This window comes from Canis aureus, chromosome 35 (genome assembly GCF_053574225.1).
Source record: "Canis aureus isolate CA01 chromosome 35, VMU_Caureus_v.1.0, whole genome shotgun sequence".
Taxonomy (NCBI): Eukaryota; Metazoa; Chordata; class Mammalia; order Carnivora; family Canidae; genus Canis; species Canis aureus.
The window spans coordinates 3,233,148-3,247,874 of NC_135645.1; the positions used below are offsets into that span (position 1 = coordinate 3,233,148).

Here is a 14,727-nt window from a genome sequence, read left to right on the forward strand (position 1 = left end):
CAGGAACATGCACTCCTCAAATACAAGCAAATAAGATTTATCTTAACCAAGAGACCCTCAATTGGTTTGTTTTCTCTTATTAGTTTATGATCCAAAAGAATAAACAACGTTACCAAGCTCCTGTCCTAAATATTTGTTGTGCCCCACACCACTAGCTGTGTGAAGGTACACACCTGTCAGCCCACACGGGGTCACACACACCACTGACCTGGCCACCTGAGATGCTTTGTAGAAGCGCCCAGCTCGGTGCCCGGCCCGCAACCCCAGCCCCTTCACTTCCTCCCGTAAATGCTGCCTGGCCCCATCCGTGATTCAGTGACTGAAGCCTTCTGTCTCTGAACTGAGCTCATTTGCACAGTTTTACGTGTGTGGGATTTGTAATCCCATCCATCTCATCCTCTCCTGGTGGACTGTGGGCTCCCTAATCACACAGCAGGAAGGAAGCCTGGGTGGGGCTGGGTGTCTGCCCCCAGGCCTGCACTGGTGCTCCCAGTGGCCTTCATGGGCACAGGGAAATAAGGTCGGCCTCATAAGTCTCTTTCCCCCTGAACACCAGGCCTGGAGATGTGGAGGGAAGATGTGGAGGGCCTTGGAGTCTTGTGACTCCAAGAATTTATGTCACTTTTCTGAAAACGTGAAAATAGCAGGTTAGGAAGGTTTTCTTGTTCTTTTTTTTTTTTTTTTTTTTTTTGGCAAGAGAAAGCCTAATGATAAAGAAAAGTAGTTTGTAACTGTTACCTGCTCTTATTATTGTCCAACTTATTTCTAATAGGCCACTAGATTTTATTTTTTTATTTTTTTATTTTATTTTTTTTAATAATAAATTTATTTTTTATTGGTGTTCAATTTGCCAACATACAGAATAACACCCAGTGCTCATCCCGTCAAGTGCCCCCCTCGGTGCCTGTCACCCAGTCACCCCCACCCCCCGCCCTCCTAGATTTTTTTATAAAAGATTTTATTTATTTATTCACAAGAGACACAGAGATAGAGGCAGAGACACAGGCAGAGGGAGAAGCAGGCTCCATGCAGGGAGCCCGACGTGGGACTCGATCCCAGGTCTCCAGGATCACGCCCTGGGCCGAAGGTGGCGCTAAACCGCTGAGCCACCCGGGCTGCCCCAGGCCGCTAGATCTCTATGTCAGGTGTCTATCTGGTTGGGTGCATTAGGAATCTTGTACTCTTTCCAGGCTCTCTTTACCACATGGCCCAGATGCAATAAATGCTTTTTGAAACACTAAGTATATTTTTACTTGTAAGTTGTGAAAAAAAATTAAGTGAAATAATTTATTCAGAAGAGAAAAAAAAGTAGTGGGTCAGCCCACATTGTTGTGGGTTTCTTGAACGTAAGATCTGAAGACGGCATAGTGACGGAGGAAGGTGGTGGTAGCTGATGTTCATCGAGCGCTCCCTCTGTGCCGGGCCCTGCGCTGGGCACTTATTACTTTATCCTTGCAGTACCTGTGGGGTCGACGTGCTCTTCTTGCCCCTGCCATAAAGATGAGAAAAGTGAGGTTCAGGGAGATCGTCTTGCTCTCCCAGGCCACACGGTTCGTAAGCCATGGACCTCAGGCTCCAGGTCCTTCTTGCCCCTCTGGCTCACGCTGCACCAGCCATGCTGTTGACTGAGTTATGACCCAAGCAGTCCACGCGTGGCGTGATGCATCCGAGAAGCTGCTCAGTAGTAGAGGGCAAGGGGGCTACGGTGGCAGCGTTTGGTGCTGGGAGACGTGAGGCCGGGGCCCCCTCAACCACTGCCTGGACTCTGGGCCACGACCCTACATCAGTTGCTTCGTAACAGGACTTGATTTTAGATTCATGATTTGTTAGAAGTCAGTGGGCTCTGGTCCCCTCCCGGCTAAGCCCGCATCTGTTGGAGCACAGGGCAGGTGTCACGGAAGGACACCGACCAGGGGCAGCAGGGGCGGCCTTCTGCCTCTGTCTCCGCGCCTCTGGACGGAGTGGACGAAGAGGCTCCTTCCACTCCTGGTGCTGGCTCGCCCTGTCGTGTCCGTGTCCCAACTCAGCCCACCTTCCCATAACGCCGTCCGCCGAACTCCTCCGGCCTCTCCGCCTGCCAGAGGGGGAAGCACCCCAAGCGAAAAAGTACGAGAAGACGCCAAAAGGTGGAGCGTAGAATTGCAGTTGGGCCTTCCTCTGACGCCTGTGAAAATAACACAAAGCATCAGAAATAGCAGAAGCGCCGGTGGAGGCCAAAGAGCTTGGCAGGCAGCCCCGACCCCCCTGCGCTGGGTCCAGAGGGTGCGGAGCTCAGCAGGGCGTCCAGCGGTCATTGGGTCAGGCTGTCAGGGCCCCGGGGACACCTCACGGCGTTTTCTGTCTAGCGTCTCAGAAAGTACCTGGCACGTGGCTGGGGCTCAGTTACACTTTGCTGAGGGACCGGGAAGGGAACCAGAATAGATCAGGCTCCGGGGTGGAGATGGACATAGTTCTAGAAAACACGAATCAGAGCAGCTTGTGGAAGTGTGACAGCAGTTACAGGAGAACGCGGCCGACCAAACAGATGGTCAGGGCGCCGTCCGCAGACGAGGGGAACGGGGGGCAGAGGGAGCACCTGCTCGAGGGGCCCGTGCACTGCACACGCACCCTGTCCAGCCTCCCCCGTCTTCCTTCCATCCACCCGCCAGGCAGTAGCTGTTCAAGCCTACTGGGTGCCAGCAGTCAGGCGCCAGCAGACGGTGGGCAGCATAATAGATACGGTCCCTGCCCTCACCAGCCATGGAGGTGATTAGGGAAGGTCATTGGTGATGGCAAGGGTATGTTTTTAGGACGAGTGCTCCTGGAACCCAGGCTCCTTACTAGCTTCATGACGGTGGGCAAGTCCCTGAAACCCTTTGAGTTTGCTCATCTGAAAAATGGAAAGAAATGCCTCCCTGGAAGAGCTAGCTTACTTACTTATTTATTTATTTATTTATTTAAATCTATTTAAATTTTATTTTATTTTATTTTTAAGATTTTATTTATTTATTCATGAGAGACACAGAGAGAGAGAGAGGGGCAGAGACACAGGCAGAGGGAGAAGCAGGCTCCATGCAGGGAGCCTGACGTGGGACTCGATCTGGGGTCTCCAGGATTAGGCCCTGGGCTGACGGCGGTGTTCAACCACTGAGCCACCCCAGCTGCCCACTTTTTTTTTTTTAAGATATTATTTATTTATTTGATAGAGACAGAGAGAGCGAGCACAAGCAGACAGAGCGGCAGGGAGAGGGAGAAGCAGGCTCCCCCCAGAGCAGGGAGCCTGATGCGGGGCTCCGTCCCAGGACCCTGGGGTCACGACCTGAGCTGAAGGCAGATGCTCAACCACTGACTCACCCAGGCCCCCAGAGGACATTTTTTTAAGGATTAGAAATGATACTACATATCAATAGTGGCTGTAGTTTTTCTTTGAACTTGTGTGTGTGTGTGTGGGGGGGGGGGGGGTTCTTCCCCCCACTGCCCCACTTTGCTGCTTTCAAGAAGATGAGCACTTCCTGGATATCAGGAAGAACAACTTTTTGGTTTTATTATTTTGATGATGATTTCCTCTGTTAAACTTCTTCTTGCTCCTCATAAGCTGGCAGAGAATGCTAGATTTCTTAATGTGCCACACCTTACAATCCTGATTGCAAGGGATCATTAGAGACATTCAAACGTGGGGCGCCTGGGTGGCTCAATTAATTAATCATCCGACTCTTGATTTCAGCTCAGGTCACGATCTCAGGGTCGTGGGATCGAGCCCCGCATCGGGCTCTGTGCTCAGCGCAGCATCTGCTTAAGATTCTCTCCCTCTCTGCCCCTCCCTCCGGCTCTTTCTTTCTCTCTCTAGCCCTAAAATAATTAAATTAAAAACAAGAAACATTCAAAAGTATATAAAATGGTAAATTCAAGCAGAAGATCTCTCATTGCCGTCCAAATGAAGACCATTTTACTATTATTTTTTTAATTTTTAATTTTTTTTTCCATTTTAAAATTAAACGTGCAAGGGGGCGCTTGACAGGATGAGCACTGGGTGATATGTTATATGTTGGCAGGTTGAACTCCAATATAAATAAATAAATAGTAAATAAATAATAAATAAATAAAAATTAAACATGCGAAATGGGATCATCATAAGAATAGCTCTGCATGGCGCAGTCCTAAGTTCCCGAAGTCATAAAGCAACTTCAGTTGTGGCCTAAAATACACAATAGCAACCCAACAAACCCCATCTATTTTTCTTTTTTTTTTTCTCAAGTCTCTACTTGAAGTCAGAGGAAAAATCACTTTTTTGCTTTCTTACGCCTCACTGACTCAGGTGGGAGCCACTTTTCAGATCCATCTCCCCAGGCAATGACTCCAACCCCCCCTGGTCCCTACTGTGTGGGCAGCAAATGTGCTCACGGAGCATCTGCAGGACTGGGTTCCAGCCCTGGCCCCGTCACACCCTGGCTCGGCGACCTTGGGCAAGTGCCCTGTCTATGCTTCAGGAAAAAAACAAGAGAGACCCTAATGATACCTCTGCACAGTTTGCTTCAGGATTACACAAGGTGATAGACCCTATTTCCTCAATTTTAAAACCCCCTTGATTTAGAGCGACACCAACATTCGAGGTGGAAAACCTCATCCCGTTGAGTCTACACGTTGACTGCAAGACATCCAAGTGTCAGGAAATCATAAAAATTGCAGACAGAACAATGCAGAGAGGAGAGCCTTGCCATTAGGGGCATCCTAGACGAGCGAGCATTAGGTGGTCTCACCGTGGGCAACGGCCCCGTCCCCGTCAGGTGGCGAGCCGGGCCCAGGTCAGCCGGGGCACGCTGTGGCTTCCTTCCTGCGTGGAGTTCCACCGTGGGGAGACTCAGAATGCTTCAGCGTTCTCTTCTGGATCTAGCAGCCTCTCCCCCTGTAGGAGTTTCTTTGACCCTGACCCAGTGCCCCCCCGCCCCCCCACCCCCAGCCATTTTCATGTCACCGCACAGCCAGAAAGGGATAATATTTGTATAGTACTCCCGGGGTAAGGGGAGGGGCAGTCAGGCCAAGAAGCCAAAATCCTCACCATCTGGAACCCATTCGGGGCATTCCAGCGTGGCTCACCTTCTCTGCTTAGTTTCCAGCATGAAAAAGAAGGCGGAGGAGGGAGGAGGAAAAGAAAAAGGAGAAAGAAACTCTGGTCGTGTTCATTGGTTTGGGTTTTTTTTGTTTGTTTGCTTTTACTGGAGAATTTTGAGGGCGTTTTCATTTTTCAGAACACTTTTACTATAATCATCTTGTATCACGGTCTTGTATCTTGATCAACATACCCTCGGGCCTGTGGGTACCACAGACAAACCCGTTTCCACACCCGTTTGTGTGTCGGAACAACTAGGGAAGCTTGTCATTGGTACAAATGTCTATTTCCCAACAGCCTGGGGCCTGGGGATCTGAATTGTAAGAAGTACTCCAGGTGGTTCTTTTTTTTTTTTTTTTTTTTTTAGATTTTATTTATTTATTCATGAGAGACAGAGACAGAGAGAGAGGTAGAGACACAGGCAGAGGGAGAAGCTGGCTCCATGCAGGGAGCCTGATGCGGGACTTGATCCCGGGGCTCCAGGATCACGCCCTGGGCCAAAGGCGGCGCTAAACGGCTGAGCCACCCGGGCTGCCCTCCAGGTGGTTCTTTATGTGCCAGCAGAGCTAGGAGCCGCTGCCTTCTGGCCCTTGGAGAGCTTCGCCCACACAACACCTTTCATATCCTGCGCTGTTTATATCCTTTCTTACCCTGTAGAGGTAGCCTTTCGGATGCCGCGACCAAACCTAGTCACACAGTAAGTCCCCTTGCCTATGAGCATTAGTCCTGGCCCTGCAATGCGAGGAGGACCCTGCAGTGAGCGGGGAGTCTGCTTATCCGCTGGCCCAGAAGCTCAGCCTCCCGGGCTTGCGATTTTGGACACGAATATCGTGTCTCAGAGTTTGGGTTAGGAACCAGCTGCTTCAGCATCACCTAGAAGCTCATTAGAAAAACAGTCTGAATCAGGCTTTCAAATTTCGGACTAGTAATCTGTATTGCAAACCAGCACACTGGTGATTTTTAACGCACGTTGAGATTTGGGACCTACTGCATATGGGAGATTTAATAATCCCATGGATCATTAAAGGGTTAATTTCCAGGTAAGGACAGACACTGTTACCTGGGTTAAAGGCAGACTTGCTACTGCGTGCTCACTGTCCAAGACACACAGCTGGCCCCTTCAAGTAACCAAGCTTGCTTCTGGTGCCACTGTTGGGGTAGTAACCGGGGAAGGACGTTGAGGTCCAAGAAACCAACGGTGTCCGTAAAAGCTCGGTATGATGGCTTGAATACAGCACAAGATTCAACACATCCTTCCCTCGTTTGAGTGTAACCTGGCAGTTGGGGTGTTTCCCAACTTAGGATCCGCGGGCCCCTGAAACGGCATGCAAAATCGAATGTGAAAAAGTGTATTTTTCTAGGAGAGGATCCAGAACTGTTGCCAGATTCTCAAAGGCACAGTTAACCCAGAAAAAGGGGAAGATTAAGGATTCAAACAGAGGAATTTTTTAAGATTAGGGCTGTGGAGAATTGTAAACAAAGGCTCACGACCCGGTAAGATTTCTGAACTTCAGCCCTGGAAGCCGCCAGCAGATCTGACCTCCAGCATTCCTCACCGCTAACCTGACTTCTCCCCTCCTTCCATCCGGCCTCATTCCTTCTTTTAGGTTCGTCTCTCTCTGGTTTTTCTCCCCATCTTGAACTCACTGCCCTACCTGGACACGATGCCATCCCTCCTCCCACCCAGTCCTTCCCTCCTCCTCTCCCTTGCTGCCTTACTTAGGAAGCAGAGCACGTCCTTTTATTGGTTCTACCTATGGAATAACATTTCATGTTGGTGGTTCTTGTTTTTCAAATCAGATGAATTGAACATTTAAGATTTCTCTGGGAGAGGGAGAAAATTATACCTTAGGTCGCCTGAACGCCTGGCATTTTGGATTTGACCCTTGATGGAAATTTTTCTGTGGGCAGAGGTTCCCGCTCATCCTTGGCTGGAGGAAGGGCAGGCATGCCCCAGGCCTTCCTCTTGTTCGGAGTTTGATGAAGAAAGAGTGACTGGCCAGGATCCTAAGGGCCCCTGGCTCCAAGGCCCTCCTGCTAGCTTGGATTATTTTTATTTGCTGGCTTTGGCTGTGGAAGGCAGAGAAGCAACCATTAGGCTGAGGAGGCCATGGGGACCCAGTCAAGGCTGCAGAAGGAAGGGAGAGCTAACGCTGTGCAGCTCTGCATCGGTGTCCGCTCCAGCTCTGTAAGCAGGAGGGGGTTTGGCCTGCTGGGCTCCCTGGCCAGCGTTCTGGGGAGGAATGCCTGAAGCATGAAGTCACTGGCTTGGGAGGGCCCTTCCACACTGCTGGGCCTGCCTGCCTCAGCCTCCAACAGCCGGGAGTTCCAAGGAAGCAACCAGGAGACAGCCTGAGGGGTGGGCCGTCCATAGATCCCATAGATCCCATAGATCCCATAGATCCCATAGATCCCATAGATCCCATAGATCCCATAGATCCCCGAACTGGGCTCCCTGAATGGGCCCGAGGCGCCTCCAGGTGCTGGTCGCAGGGGAGTGTGGAGCTTGCTGCCTCCTGGGGGCTGATGAAGCCCCAGATGAGAGTTGTGGGGGCTATAGGATGGGGACCGGCTGGCCTCCCCTCTATGTCACTCTGGCCCCCATGAGGTCAGTGCTAGCAGTTCCTGAGCTTGTGGAGACGTGGCCCCGGGGCCTGCTTTCCATCTAACTTCCTTGTCACTCCAGTTACAGCCCCTAATGCTCCCTGGGGGCCGGGCCAGGCCTATTTGGCTTCAGGGACCAGTTCTGAAGACATAGTGAACCCCCTGCCACCGCGTTAGCCCGACCCCAGCACGCAGGTACTCAGCACTCAGGTGCTCAGGCCAGCCCCTAAAATACCTCCCTAGGGATGGCGTTTGCCAGTGAATTTCTGGGCCCCATAGAGGTGACGAGTGGCTGTAACTGCCGGCCCAGTTTGAAGCACCATCACGCTCACAGCAGCTGTCGGAGCCATGGCTCTGGGATCTAGCCAGCCTGTGCCTTGTGGGACGGACTGTCGGACTGCTCGCCTCCTCTCTCAAGAGCAGGGACTCACGCCCACCTAGCCGATCGTCAAAGCATAAAGTAGGATAATGCACAAGTGTTGCAATTGGCACCAGGTGGGTGCTCAGTAAGTTATCATTACCATTAGCATGGTGTATTCTGGAAGCGTGGGTCCCTGGGGGCCCCCTGGGTTATATTACAGGACTCCAAGCTTCTCAAGCTTCAAGAGCTGGGAATCTTGTTAAAATGAAGATTCAGGTTCTGCGGGTATGGGGGTGGGTCTGGAAGAGGGGAGAGTGAGATCCTGCACCTCTAACGGGGGGAGGGCTCCCCGGTGGTGGTGCTGCTGTTGGCACCTACCGGGTCCTGCCTAGAGGAATGTCCTCCGTCCTCTTTTCTCTTTGCTCTCTGCGCCGGGGCAGCCAGCCATCAGAACACTCCCTAGAGTCTGTTGAAAAATACTCCCAGACAACAGGTGTGAGCTGGGACTGGCCCAGGCAGGGTATATGGTTGCCCCCCTTCCCCTGAGCACCGCCAGTGGTTGCATCCATCCGGGGACGAGGAGAGGATCTTGAGGGAGGAGGGAACTTGTCCCTGAATTTGAGGAGCTCCTGTTCTGTTGGAGAGACAGGTGCAAACACCCCTTGCTGTCCAGGAGCACCCTGCAGAAAGGCACGCAAAGGAACACGGAGGCCGAGGAACCCGCCATAAAGGAACACACTGGAATCAAACTGCGTACCCTCTGGGGCTCCCACAGCCCAGAAAGGTGGCGGGTGCCCTGTGCTGCTTGCCCTTCTCCGAGCCAGTGGGCCGAGGTGCTGAGAGCAGAGGACGCCTGCCGGCCCCCGTGAAGGGAGGAGTGGGCACTGGCCCTGGGCAGCCCAGGTCAAAGGTGTACTCATTCAAGGCTCGCTCTCATTGAGTGGGGCCTGTGTTAAACCCTGCTCCCAGGCCTGGGGTCTTAGTGACCATGAGGATCCTGTGCTGCAAAGCAAGGCTGGGACAACAGTGCCCTTGATTTTGCTCAAGTTTTGGGTGGAAACTCGGCATGGTTCATGTTGAGAAACTGCATTTTGTGCTTCTTGACAGCTTTGCCTCAGATCCTCCCCCATCCCTCCATCCTCCCCATCTTACTCCCCACGCCTGAATAAAGCCCCATAGATTCTAGATAGCAGCAAAGGGAGCCCTGATTTCTGCCTAAACCCTTGAGAGACATGCTGCTTGCGGCTGAAATCCGCCCGTAGGGACGGTGATCAGAGGGCTCCCTGGTGGGCCCCACTAGGTGACAGTTGGGGTCCGCAGCTAGGAATAGCCCCAATCTGGGGCTTTGCCCCTCACTCTCTGATCAGCTTCAGCTGGGAAACTTCCCTACATTCTCGATTCCGCATTTGCAAAGCAGAGAGGAGCCCAGGCTAGAAGCGAGGATGCAGGGGTGGCCCTTGCAGGCGGCACCGTGAAAACAAACGTCTTGCTTATCTTTCATTCTGGTAAAACATATATGACATAAAATCGGCCATTTTAAACATTTTTTAAATGTACAATTCAGTGGTATTTATTACATCCCTCTCTTTGTGTGACCATGTTGACCCTCTGCTTCTAACACATTTTCGTCACCCCAAGCAGAAACTGTATCCATGAAGCAATAATAACTCCCCATCCCTCCCCCACGGCCCCTGGTAACCTCTATTCTGTTTCCTGTCTTTATGAATTTGCCTATTCTAGATATTTCATAGAAGTGGAATCACACCATATTTGTCCTTTTGTATTTTTTTTTCATTTAACATAATGTTTTTGAGGTTTATCCGTGTCGTTGCACATGTCAGTACTTGGTTCCTTTGTGTGGTTGAATGATAATCGGTTGTATGCATATACCACATTTGGCTTATCCATTCATCTGTTGATGGGCATTTGGGTTGTTTCCATTGTTAATTTTTTTTAAAAGATTTTATTTATTTGAGATAGAGAGAGTGAGCATGAGTGGGAGGAGGGGAGAGGGAGAGACAGACGCCCCGCTGAGTGTGGAGCCTGATGTGGGGCTCGATCCCGGGACCCAGAGATTATGACCTGAGCTGAAGGTTCAGTTTAACAGACTGAGCCACCCAGGCGCCCCTCCATTGTTAATTATTAATATTTTATACTTTTTGTATGTTCCCTGGGTCTAAATAATGGAGACACACCAGGAAGTCAGACAGCATGGTTCCTGCTCCCGCTTGGCAGGTAGCCAGGTGGGGACAAGAGACGGGTGCCATCGCAGGACCGGGGGCACCTACAGGACCCACTGCATGGAGTTTGGCCACACTTGGTTCTCTCGCCTGGCCAGCTACTAACTGTGTGAAGGTCTCCTTTTTCGGGCTTCAACCTTCCCATCTGTAAAATGGATTCAGGGCTAAAGACCCCTGTGGCACTCACATTTTATGGTCCTGTGATGCTGAATCCTCTGGCATGGAATTCTAGAAGGCCACCTTCATGGGCAGGGCTCGTAGTAGGGAAGAGGTGCCCACAGCTGTAGAAGAAGGGAAGGAAGGGGTGTCTGGGAATCTGAATATTTCCAGCATAGTGCCCGGCAGGAGGGCGGCCTTGCTTGCATGACTGTAATTGTCCTGCCGTCTGGCCCCTGCAGGGGGCTACTTAACGTCCCAGCCAGCCCTTCTCTGTTGTCCTGGAGAGGGTATGCAGGCCACACTAGGGAAGGGAGATGACTCCTAGGTCAGAGCTCCTGGCCACCACGGGGGCTAGGGGCAGCCCGTCTGGGGGACTGCCAGTTGGGCTAAGATTATTTAGGGGGTTCTGAGGGCCTGGCATTTGAGCAGGATGGGAATTGGGATGCCAGAGGCCAGGACAGTCAGAAGGAGTAAGTGGTGCCTGGGTGGAACCCACAGCCAGGGTGGAGATTTCCTGTCAAAACAGCCACTTATCCTGGCCAGAGAGTGCATTCCTCTACCCCAGGAGATAAGAAGGCCCTATTTTCCTCTCAGGGTTCCTTTGAGCCGGGAATTGCTTTGGGCAGGCTGTTGGAGGCTCTGTGGGCTGGGGTCGGGTGGACAGGTCCTCCGTGGCTCCCGCACTCGGGCCCCTGCATCCCCCAGCGAGCGCTGACCCCAGCGCTGACCCCGCAGGGGCAGCCCAGGCCTTAATCCAGTTTCCTCTGTGCTCTGAGTCGTTTACCTGAAGAACGCACCCGTCCAGTAGGGTTGTCAGGAGCTAACGCCCCAAGGGGCGCAGGACGGTGACTGGCATGAAGCTTTGCTCCACGGGGGTGGCGGTCACTGTGGATACCCCCAGGCACCTCTCTGTCTCCTGGGCCCAGGTGAGCCTCCATTCTCACTCGAGTCCAGCCCTTTCGTGTTCTGGGGCCTTGTGTTCTGGGGCCTTTGATGGCTCTTTTCTCTGAAGGCATCTCCAGGCAAGTCTCTTGTCTCAACTTGCTTGACCCCAAGGCCCTTATAAGAAAAGGCTCATTAAGCGTTTAAAATAGAGCCATGTCAGCAGATGGAACAATTTCTTGGGTATTAGAAACCATTCTTTGTCAAGCAAAGGCTCGTCCTCACTTTCACAAGCGAGGAACCCTTTGCTCCGAAAGAACCTCTGAACTGTCCATCCTAGATTGTAGGGGTTGGCAGGAGCCTCTCTTGTTACGGGAAACTTTTAGCCACCCCCTTCCGAGGGGGGGCCACCCTGACACCCCCTCAACTCAGGCCCTGCATCCCCTGGTTGCCAAGCCCTGGGGGCTTTCCAGCTCTTCCAAGCAGCCGGTTGTCCAGGAGGGCGGAGGCCTTCCCCAGGGGCCTGGAGGCTCCAGGCTGCTCCTCCCCGTACCCTCTGGGCAGGCACAGCCCCACTTCAGACTTCCCCTCTGGCCCCTGCTGGACTGCCCAGCCCTCCCTGTGTGTATTTTCTCTCTGGGTGGGGGCCTGGGAGCTGGAAACCCTGCTCACATCCTCTCCCCACCCTCCCTTCAGAGGACCGAACTCCAAAGAGGCTGAAGCCAGAGCGGAGGTTGTGGTGGGGGGAAGGCCACCAGCAGGCCCCGGGGACTCCCGTGGGGAAGGCGAGCCGTGCCTGCGCGGGTGGTGACTCTGGAGGCTCTTCCAAGCCCATCATTTCCCTTCCGTCCCTCCAGGCCGTGGTCAGTACAGTACGAAGCAATACAGCCTGACCGAGCTGAAGCTCACAACCCTTCTCCGGCGTCCCTCGATGGGCTGGGACCGCGACGAGCCAGTTCGGGGAGAGCCCTGCAGACCCGCCACCGCGTGCGCTCCAGGCTGGACCCCGAGCTGCGGCTCCTGGGCCACCTCCCACCCGTGGGCTCTGCGGGGCTGGCTGGCCTCGGGGAGCTCCAGGGCCCTCGGTCCCTGAAGGCCCGTCAGTGCACTAGACCTTGAAAGTTCCCCGCCTGCCCTGATGGGGGGCCCCCAAGTACCGTAGTAACAGAAGACCTAGTGGCAGGCCTTGTACTTCGCAATTGCTTTGTTTTATCAGCATATTAAATGTGGTGGCAGGCTCATCCCCCAGTTCTGTAGGAGGGGGGAGCAGTGAGGTCGGGGTGGTGCCCATGCGTCCTGGAGGCTACCTTGGGGTGTGCGCCTGCCCCTGGACGTCGGTGGTGTAACTGGAGCCTGCGTGTGAAGGATGGGCTTCTGGCTGGGCCTCGTTCAGAATTGGAAGGGATCTGAACCGTCACCTGGGACCCCGCACCTGCGCCTGGGAGTGTGGCCTGCGGCACCTGGGTGCTCAGTGGGCCTGGGTGCAGAGCCTGGGCTTATCCCAGATTGACAGGATTTTCATTTCAAAAGGAAAAGGGACTCACCTACAGCCACACACACCGCCCTGCCCGCCCCTCCCGGGAACCAGGGCACCAACCCCTGTGTCTAGACTCTTGTTCCTGACACCACCCTTCCCTTCCTCCCCAGAGATCTTCAGGATGCTCCTGCCAGGAAGGAGCCCCCCTCCCCCCCCCAATCCCTGTGCTCCACCCAAGGCAGGAGGACAAAAGTCTGGCTTCTCCCAACTCCTTGCCCTCCGCTCCCGCATCCCACGCCCCCACCCCTTTGCAGCCAGAGGAGGAGAGGAGGGAAAGCTCCACTGGTGATGCAGGGGGGGTGCAGGGCGGGCTGCCCGGGTCAGGCCCCTGTGGTGGCACAGGGTCCGAGTAGTGGTGGGGGCGGCTGGGGCCGGGGCTGGGGGGCGGGGGGGGGGGCAGGATGGGCCCTGGACCCGCTCCTTCCTCCCCTTTCCACGGAGGCCATCCCTCCCTCAAGCTGCCTACCCCGGCCCGCCTCCCAGAGCGGTGGGGACACTGCCCCGAGGCCCTCACGCGGGCCCTGGGGACCCTCCGCCGCCCCTGCCCTCCAGCCCCGTCCCCCACCGCGTCGCTGTGCTGCGTGTCCCTTCCCGGAGCCTCAGCCTCTCCTTTCCTTTTCCTCGCAGCCTTGCTCTTCCTGTGACCTCGGCCGTGGCTGGCGGCCTCCCTCCCTTCCTCTCCCGGGCCCTGCCTCGGCTCTTTCTAGCTCTTTCTGTTCCTGGTCGCGGCCCTCCCATTGTCAGCCCAGGAAGGGCCCTGTCGGGGTCCAGGGGAGGGCCCCCAGCCCCGGCCCCAGGCCGCCCAGCAGCCGCCCCCACCCCAGCCCCGCTGCTCAGTTTGAGAAGCGCGGCTGCTCCCCCGCAGGCCCGGCCGCTCACCTCCCCCGCCTCTTCTGACTTCAGACCCCGGGGGGGGGCAGAGGTGGGGGGGGCAGAGGTGGGGGGCTGGGGGGCAGGGGTCGGGAGCCGCAGGTGCCGCGCGGAGCTTCCCAGCAGCGAGCTGACCAGAAGGTCCCGGAGGGCGCTTTGTCACGGCTGGTGACCAGGGCTGGCTGCCTTGGGCCCGGGCAAGGCGGGTGGGACCCCACGAGTACTGGGGGGCAGACAGTGACCCTGTGGGACCGGGGCCTACCGGGGGCAGCGGGAGAAGCCATGTCACCCAGATTTAGGAAGGAAAGGCCAAGCCTTTCTGCAGACAGACCTTCTGGTATCTTCCCTCCCTGTCTCCTGCCCGGGTTTTGTCTGGACTTGTTTTCTCTCTCTCGTGCCCCCCCACTCCACCCCGTTCTGCTTTTGTTCTCCCTGCAAGTGCAGAGCTCCGGTGGGGTCTAAGCAGTTTTGGTAGATACAGAAACAGGCGTTCCGGGTCGCAGCCAGGTGTGTTCACATGCGGCAGGTGCAGGCACCGGGCCTCCAGGGCTGGAAGTCGTCAGCTGAGGAGGCCCGAGACCGGCTCCCCGTTGTACCAGCAGCAGGACTGAGGGTTCACAGGGGCGAAGACGCCAGCTTTAGGATCTCTAGGGACAAATCTCGGGGTGGATTGCAGAGAGAGAGCATGCGGGTGGCGACCTTTGAGCCCACGCGGCCCCGGGGCCCAGGCTTGGCTCTGTCCCCAGTCACATGCCCCCAGGTGTGTGTGGCCTTCCACAGGGAGGCCCGTCAGCCCCCTGCAGGAAGAGGGGGGAAGCCTTGAGCCCCGGGGGGACCTCCTGGGCTTGATGAGGACCTGTGCTGCGTGCCTTGGCACCCTCCCCCTGGGAGTGTCCCCCAGGCCTCCCGAGACAAGGCTGGCCCCCTCTGCGGGGGAGGGGGAACCTGGGGACTGGCCTCCTGGAGGAGAGGCAGTGGCTGGAATACA

General features: G+C 54.9%; 1 protein-coding gene and 1 long non-coding RNA gene across 2 annotated transcripts in view; one reads left to right on the top strand and one right to left on the bottom strand.

Moving 5' to 3' along the window:
• The window catches only part of SLC12A8 (solute carrier family 12 member 8), a 111,315-nt gene that overhangs the window by 41,174 nt on the left and 55,414 nt on the right, over window positions 1-14,727 (top strand). The window lies entirely within an intron of this gene.
• On the bottom strand, window positions 943-11,654 carry LOC144305026 (uncharacterized). Its single transcript, XR_013372051.1, has 5 exons — window positions 11,235-11,654; window positions 10,479-10,572; window positions 6,934-7,156; window positions 6,147-6,401; window positions 943-2,164 (listed from the first exon to the last, which is right to left on the bottom strand). It is a non-coding gene; the product is annotated as an uncharacterized LOC144305026 (long non-coding RNA).